Source organism: Microcebus murinus, chromosome 13, assembly GCF_040939455.1.
Source record: "Microcebus murinus isolate Inina chromosome 13, M.murinus_Inina_mat1.0, whole genome shotgun sequence".
NCBI classification, from domain to species: Eukaryota; Metazoa; Chordata; class Mammalia; order Primates; family Cheirogaleidae; genus Microcebus; species Microcebus murinus.
The window spans coordinates 2,547,088-2,555,685 of record NC_134116.1 but is presented as its reverse complement, the minus strand read 5'-3'; the positions used below and the strand labels follow the sequence as shown (position 1 = coordinate 2,555,685).

The 8,598-nt window shown below is 40.1% G+C and overlaps 1 non-coding gene across 1 annotated transcript; it reads left to right on the top strand.

Annotated features, from left to right (window-relative positions):
• Positions 1-990: 990 nt before the first annotated feature.
• Positions 991-1,131, top strand: LOC142875259 (U4 spliceosomal RNA). The gene has a single exon (XR_012922657.1). It is a non-coding gene; the product is annotated as a U4 spliceosomal RNA (small nuclear RNA).
• The last annotated feature ends 7,467 nt before the right edge of the window (positions 1,132-8,598 follow it).

The following is an 8,598-nucleotide window of genomic DNA, read 5'->3' as shown; positions in this document are numbered from 1 at the left end:
CTCAGCTACTCGGGAGGCTGAAGCAGGAGGATTGCTTGAGTCAAGGAGTTTGAGGTTGCTGTGAGATAGGCTGATGCCATGGCACTCTAGCCTGGGCAACAGAGTGAGACTCTTCCTCAGAAAACAGCAACAACAAAAAAAAATGAGGTCTGCAAGGTGGCTCATGCCTGTAATCCCTGTAACTTTGGGAGGCCAGTACAGGAGGATTGCTTGAGGCCAAGAGCTCAAGACCAGCCCCGGCAACATAGTGACACCCTGTCTCTATAAAAAATAAAAAATGTATCCAGGTGTGGTGTTGTACACCTGCAATCCCAGCTACTTGGGAGGTCGGGGCTGGAGGATCCCTTGAGCCCATTCGAGGGCAACCTGGGCAACATAATGAGACCCCATCTCTACAAAAACTTTAAAAAATTAACCAGGCATGGTGGCACATGTCTGTTGTCCTAGCTACTCAAGAAGCTGAGGTGGGAATATCACTTGAGCCCACGAGTTTGAAGTTGCAGTGTGCTATGAACATACCACTGCACTCCAGCCTGAGTGACAGAGTGAGACCCTGTCCCTAAAAAAAAAACCCCAAAAATTGAATAGAGCCAAATATAGTCTTTAAAAGAAGTGATTTAAAAGACAGATTTTTTCCCCATATAATTGGAAGTCTTATTTTTAAAATTCCAAAATTGACTTTTCTCATTTAAGTTCGAGGGACCCCTAAGTGACATTGTCTAATTGGACAGCTCTGATACATGATAATGCCTCAGTCTTCAACCATGTTCTTTTTTGTTATTAAAGTGCCATACACAAACTATGCAAATTAAACAAATATAGAAGTCTTAAACATTATTTATTCTCTACCAGTCACTTTTATTTTTTTCTCTTACCGAATCTGCTTTAATCTTGGATAGTCGCTTTAAGTTTGTAGAACCAGAATTTCACTGTAATAACCCCATTTTACCCAATGTCTTCTGTCTATCCTAGCCTGAATTCTCCAACCCCAGCTTTGTGCTGTAGCAGTATTGTAGCAAATGACGTTTATCTGAGGCGTGATTATTGCTAATTGAAAACTTTTCCCAATACCCTGCCATGATGACTTGAAATATAGTTGGCATTGGCAATTTTTGACAGTCTCTATAGAGACTGAAATAAAAGAAAAATAAAATGAAATAAAGAATTCTCCAACCTTTCCTATTCAGCACTACTCCAATACCTATCATTACCTTGTAACCCATCCCGCAGATCCTTCTGTGTGTGCAGTCCTTCACGGTCACAAACTGCTTCTACTTGACACAGACCTTTGTTGGATTTGGTGGGGGAATATCATGAATACATATAATGCCCAGATCCCTAGATCACATCCTGAGGTTCAGCAGCCCTTTTAAGTCTCTAATGGGCTCTCCCAAGATTAACCCTAACCCACTGAGACCAAATGTGATTCTGTCACATGTAGACTGTGATACAATCCCCTAAGAATTTTTCTGCTGGGTTTGGATAATGTTTCAGGTATAATGAGGTTGAAGGATACTGTGCATTGATTTAACTTAGGCTTGTTTTTGTGAAGCCAGCATAAACATGATGAACTAAAACTTTTTTCTAGAGTACAACTGTGCAATAGACCTTTCTGCAATGGAGGAAATGTTTTGTATCAGCTATGTGCAGTATGGTATAGTCTCTAGCCACATGTGGCCATTGAGCTAGTGTGATGAAGCAACTATATTTAATTTTAGTTAAAAGCTGTATATGGCTAGTGGTTCCATTATTGGCACATTTAAACAGCCTGTCTTTCCTATGTAAATGTTTTCTGGGTACATGTTGAACTTTGACAACTTCAAACCAAAACAAACAAATGCCCATCAGTCTCCACTGCCATTTGCATTATATCCACTTCCTCGCCTACCATTTACCTCTGCAGTCTGTCTTCTGCTGCTGCCACTCCATAGAAATTGCAGACATAAGGTCATCTATGCTCTCAATATTGCAAAGTCATTGACGTCTGACCACTGGGTCATTTCTCTTTTCTTTCTTATCCTGTAGCTTCTGTGTCACCCTTGTCCCGAGTTTCCTCTTATTTCTCTGGCCTGTTGATGCATTCCTGTATGCAGTATGATTTTACTGGGTGTCTATTATATGCCAGAATTTCAAGTGATTATGAGAAAAAGAACACTGTCCCAATTCCCATGTAGCTTGTAGTCTGTAATGCTCATTTTATAAACTGGTGACATTCAAACATTGTAACACAACCCAGATATATATTATACCTTGCAACCTAATATACATAAGTGTGTAAATATATTCATTAAAAAGTTTCAGGAAAAGATCTTTACCCAAATTGTATGCAAAACATATTCATATTTTTATACTATTTTTTAATGCTGGTGGAGACCTCTTTTGTTGATTTCACAGCCCACCCACAGTTTGAAAACCACCTGCTAAATGTCAGTGTGCCCCAGGGCCTGCTGTTAGCTTCTGACTATTTCATGCTGCCTACTTTCCCAGAGTGGCCTTACCCTAGTGCATGGCTCCAGCCTCTATCCATGTGCATGGCTCCTTCCTTGGAGCTCTGTCCCCACAGACTCCCAGCAGATCACATTATCCAGCAGCCTCCCAGACACAACTGGCCTCAGTGTTTCCTCTCATGGGTCCAAATCTGATCTCATCCCCTTTTCCCAAATCCAGCTCCTTTGACATTTACTATGTTGGTAAATGGTTCTAGGATCCACCCACTTACCCTAGGGAGAAACCTAGACGTAAATGCATTCCCTCCTCCCCAACCTCTTTTCATTGCAGTAAGTATCTAGAGAGCCCTCCCCTCCATCTCATTGCCACTGCTTCAGTTTAGACCCTCTCACTTGCATCAGAGACAACATACCTCAGGAGTCTTCTAAATCAGCTTAGTTCAATAGCACCTTCAGCAAGGATGGAAATTGCTGTATGTGCCCTGTCCAAAATGGTAGCCACTAGCCATGTATAGCTCTTGAGCACTTAAAATGTGGCTAGTGTGATTGAGGAACTAAATCTTTAAGTTTAAAATAGCCATATATGGGTGGTGACTAATGTATTAGACTGTACAGGTCTAAATGATCCTGCCACAACTGTATCTGGCACAAACAGAAAACCAACCAACCCCTATTGACTAAATGAATGAAATATAAAAATATGAAAGCCATAAAAAGATGTTAACACCATTAATTACTGTGTAATGTCACAAATCAACTCCATTCCTTAGTTAAATAATTTTTCATAAATTTTTACATGTAACTTTTAATTTCCTCATGTAAGTACCCTAAATTGCCTTCATCATTAAAAACTACTTTTTTTTGGTTTCTTTTTTTCTAATAACAGAAACTGCCTTTTTGTATTCTTTAACTTTTTTCCTCCCGTCAGTCACACCACCATCAATTGCTGATTAAACATTAGTTGACTGATATATAGTGACACAAAGCAGATGAGTGGTTGCCTGGGGAGGTGGAAGGGATCACAAAATGGCATGAAGAAACTTGTGTGTAGTGGATATATTCTCTATCTTGATTGTAGTGAGGATTTCCTAGGTGTATATATACATGTCAGAACTTTTCAAATTGTACATTTCAATATGCAATTTTGTATGCCAATTATACTGCCATAAAACTATTTATTTAAAATCCAGTTAGGCCGGATGTGGTGGCTCACGCCTGTACTCATAACACTTCGGGAGCCTGAGGAGGGATGATTGCTTGAGGCCAGGAGTTCAAAACCAGCCTGGGCAACACACAAGACTCCATCTCTACAAAAAATAAGGAAAATTAGTCTGGCATCATGGCACGTGCCTGTAGTCTTAGCTACTCAGGAGGCTGAGGCAGGAGGATCCCCTGATTCAAGGTTGCAGTGAGCTGCAATCATGCCACTGCACTCCAGCCTGGATGACAACGCGAGACCCCATCTCTAATAATAATAATGATGATAATAATAACAACAACAGCAGCAAACACTTGTTCGGCATATGCCTTGTGCCAGGTACTGTTCTGAGTGGTTTATATCTATTCGTTTGATCCTCATAACAATCAACTTAGGTAAATTGTATCTCCATTGTACAGTTGAGAAAATTAAAGACAAGGAGATTAAATAATTTGTCCAAAGTCATATTGCTGGTAAGTGGCAGAACCAGTCTTTGGACTCAGATTATGTAGGCCCTTAGAGACAACAGTGTACTGCCTCAGTTAAAAGCTTTATGAATAAAGTAAGATTATTGAAAGTCTTTATTAGAACACATGTTAAGTTTAAATGTATCTATGTACATTTTAAATGCCCTAATTTGTGAAAACAACAAAAACCAAAATATTTTCTAAAGATGTTACATGCTTGTTTTCTAAAGATGTTACATGTGATACCATTATTATTTATACTACTGCTCTTACTCTTTAAAGTGGTTTCAATTATAAAAACTGATTTCTTAGGAGTGGTGGCACACACCTGTAGTCCCACTTATTCAGGTGGCTAAGGCAGGAAGATCACTTGAGCCCAGGAGTTCAAGCAGACAGTGAGCTATGCTTGTACCACTGCATTCCAGCCTGGGTGAAAATGAGACCTTGTCTATAAATCTAAAAAAAGAAAAAAAAATTAAAAATTAAATAAAAACTGATTTTATCCTACCTTGTATTTCACTTTGAAACTATTTTTTACCATGAAAATTCTGCTTCATGATTTTAAGCTCATTTAGTGGTTACTATGTGAACCGTTAAGCCTAGATATGAATTTTGAACATAATTTTTATCTAACATAAATTTTTAAAAAATTTCATCATTAAGACTAGGACATGAGGAACTAGAATAAAGTTGGTATTTTAAAAAAAGTTGATCTTTAAATATCCTCTCAACAAATATTCTATTTTTGTGCTGTACCATGTTTATCTAGTTTACTATAGCTCTTCAAAGTTACTTGTGTAAATGTTAAAATAAGTAGCAGTCTCAACATGGGTACCCACCATCTTGTCTTGTCTCACAGCTGCCCAGGATGTGCGTTCTGTTTGTTTGTAAGTCCTTATTAAATGTTTCTTTCTGAGAGAAAAAAAAAATGGCCAGTCGCCATGGCTCCCACCTGTAATCTTAGCATTGTGGGAGGCTGAGGCAGGAGGATTGCTTGAGCTCAGGATTAGAGACAAGCCTGAGCAAGAGCAAGACCCATCTCTACTAAAAATAGAAAAATTAGCCAGGCATTGTATCTGTGGTGTGCCTGTAGACCCAGCAACTCAGAAGGCTGAGGTGGGACGATCACTTAAGCCCAGGAGTTTGAGGTTGAGTGAGCTAGGCTGAAGCCACTGCACACCACCCAGATGAATGAGACTGTTTTTTAAAAAAAGAAAAGTAGCAGTCTCTGATGGCTTCAGTGCCTGAGACCTTGAAGTTAACCAGAATGTAAGCAGCACAAATTCCAATCATTTTTTATTAAAATTACTGTTTAAATAAATTTAAAAGGCATTAAATCCTGTGTCAAGCCATTAAAATTAATGTATGTTATTGCTGCAATTTGTAAGTTTTCACTTGTTTTCCTCTTTCCTGAAATCCATTTTGATCTGGCTTTATGATTTGTTTGCAACTTGAAATTAATAAAAATCCTCATGCCTTAAAAAAAGAAAATCTGCAATTCGGGATTTAGGCAACACAGCCTTTTCTATTCTCATTCTAAATTGTTAAATTCACTTTTCTGTACTTGGTTCTTTCTACTATTGGAAAACTATGTCAGGTGACATCAGTGGAGTTATATGGGGAAGCACCAGAAGGTATTGTGCTCTAGAGCTGTGGTCCCCAACCCCTGGACTAAGGATTGGTACCAGTTGGAGGCCTATTAGGAACTGGGCTACACAGCAGGAGGTGAGTGAGCAGAGCTTCATCTGTATTTACAGCCACTCCCCATCACTTACATCACCGCCTGATCCTGTCAGATCAGCTACAGCATTAGATTCTCACAGGAATGTGAACCCTACTGTAAACTGCACATGCGAGGGATCTAGGTTGTGCGCTCCATCAACAGAAAAAAATTCCAAACTGTGTAATATAATTTTAAAGAGAATTATTCTGAGCCAAATTTGAGGACCATTACCCAAAGCCATGCCCAAGAAGCCTGGAGCAAGTGGACTCCCTGTGGCTGGGTTACAGTTTGGTTTTATACATTTCAGGGAGACAGGGGTTATAGGTGAAGTCATAAATCAATACATGGGAGGCATACATTGGTTTGGCCGAAAAGGTGGGCCATCTTGAAGCAGGGAGATTACAGGTTATAGGTTGGTTTAAAAATTCTTTGACTCATAATTGGTTAAAGACACGAAGCTTTGTCTAAAAGCTTAGAATGTTTTAAGATAAGAAGCTGTTAATCAGAGACAAGCCACTGGATATATATCTGTTGTGTAAATTGAGGACCTGCAGGTTTGTCTTGCATACCCTTAGGCCTGCTAATGGGTTACATAGGATGTCCCCAAGAAGGGAGGGGGGCATGAGGAAGCATGTGTGACCTCCACATGGCAGGCAGTTTAGTTTTAGTATATTCCCTTGGCCAAGACGGGGTCCATTCAGTCAGCCAGTTGGGGGGTGAGCCTTCGGATTTTATTTTAGTTCACAGGGCCTTATGAGAATCCAATGCCTGATGATCTGAGGTGGAGTTAAGGTGGTGATGCTAGTGCTGGCGAGCAGCTGCAAATACAGAGCATCGTTAGCAGAGAGGTTTGACTGCACAGAGACTATGGTAAATCAGTTGCTTGCAAACTCATATCAAAACTCTGTCAGTGAGTGGCAAGTGACAATTAAGCTGCATCTGGTGACAGGCTTTATAGTGCCAAGTGAGCATCTTCAATTGTATAGCTACATCTGATGGCAGGCTTTAAGTCAGAATCTGACACTTACTTTAGTCTGTGTGTGGCCCACCCATTATTTTATTTACCACTTCTGTCTGTGCCTCTTTCCTGCACTGTGCACTTGTCTTAGTCACAGTTTTGTGAGCCTACAAGCTAACTCTAGCAAAATTAGTGAAAAAACAAACATAGCTAGAGAGCTTCTTTGAAAAGGGGGAATGACCCAATGATGAGACAGCAGAAGACTATAAGACTGCCGCATTTAAAAGAAAATACCAAGAGTCCTACTTAAATTACAGGTGTAATTTGCAACAGATGATTCACATTCTCCACACCAACTTTGTATAATATGTGGCAACCGGCTATCAAGTGAAGCCATGGTACCTTCAAATCAGCTTTGACACATGGAGACCAAGCACTCTGCATTAAAAGACAAACCTTTGGAGTTTTTCAAAAGAAAATAAAAAGACATGAACATGAAAAACAGAAGCAGTTATTGAAGGCCACCACTTCATCAATTGTTTCTGCACTGAGAACGTCATTCTTAGCAGCTAACCGAATTGCTAAAGCTTGGAAGCCCTTTAATATTGGTGAAGAGTTGATCCTGCCTGCTGCTAAGTACATTTGCCATGAACTTTTAGGAGAGGCTGCAGTTCCAAAGGTGGCACATGTTCCTCTTCTGGCTAGCACTCTAACTAGATGAAATGATGAAATAGCAGTGGATATTGAGGCACAGTTGTCAGGATTAATAAGTCACTGTGATACATAATCCAGGTTAATGAGTCTACTAATGTTGACAACAAGGCAACAGTGGTTGTTTTGTGTGATACAGTTTCTAGGAGGATGTGCAGGAGAATAAGTTATGTGTGCTCTTGTTGCCAGCCAACACCATAGCTACAGAGCTATTCAAGTCTTAGAATGGTTACATATCAGGAAAACTGCATTGGTCATTTCATGTCGGTATATGTCCGGATGGACGGTGCCGTGACTGGACAGCTTTCTGGTTTCACTACTCAGGTCAAGGAGGTCGCTTCTGAATGCCTATGCACTGTGTCATCCATAGAGAAATGCTGGCTAGCTGAAACATGTCACCTGAACTAAACAACGTTTTGCAGGATGTGATTAAAATTATCAACCACATTAAAGTATGTGCCCTTAACTCCTGTCTGTTTGCACAGCTCTGTGAGGAGATGGACACAGAGCACACATGTCTTCTCCTATACACAGAAGTGAGATGGCTTCTAAAGGTGGATCACTGGCCAGCGTTTCTGAGTTATAAGAGCTGCTCCAGAGATTTCTTTTACAAAAACAGTTAACCTCTGGCAGCACAATTCAGTGACACAGAATGGGTCACAAAACTTGCTTGTGTGACATACTCAACCTGCTCAACAAAATCTGTCACTTTAGAGGTTCAAGTCACCAAAGTGGCTGCATTCAAAGCCAAACTGGAATTATGGCAGCGACGACTGAGCATTGGGATTTTTGACATGTTTCAAACATTAGCAGAGATTTTGAAAGAGACAGAGCCAGAGCCTTCTTTCTCCCAGCTGGTGCATGATCACCTATCTCAGCTTTCAAAAAAGTTTAAGCTCTACTTCTCAACCACAAAAGACTCCCAAACTGGGAAGGAATGGATCCGTGACCCATTTATGAATAAGCCAGTTGAATTGACTTTGTCTATATTAGGATCAACTGCTTAAGATCTCAAATGATGGTGGCCTTAAAAGTATGTTTGAGACAACTTCAAATCTTCATATGTTCTGGATTAAAGTCAAGGCGGAATATCC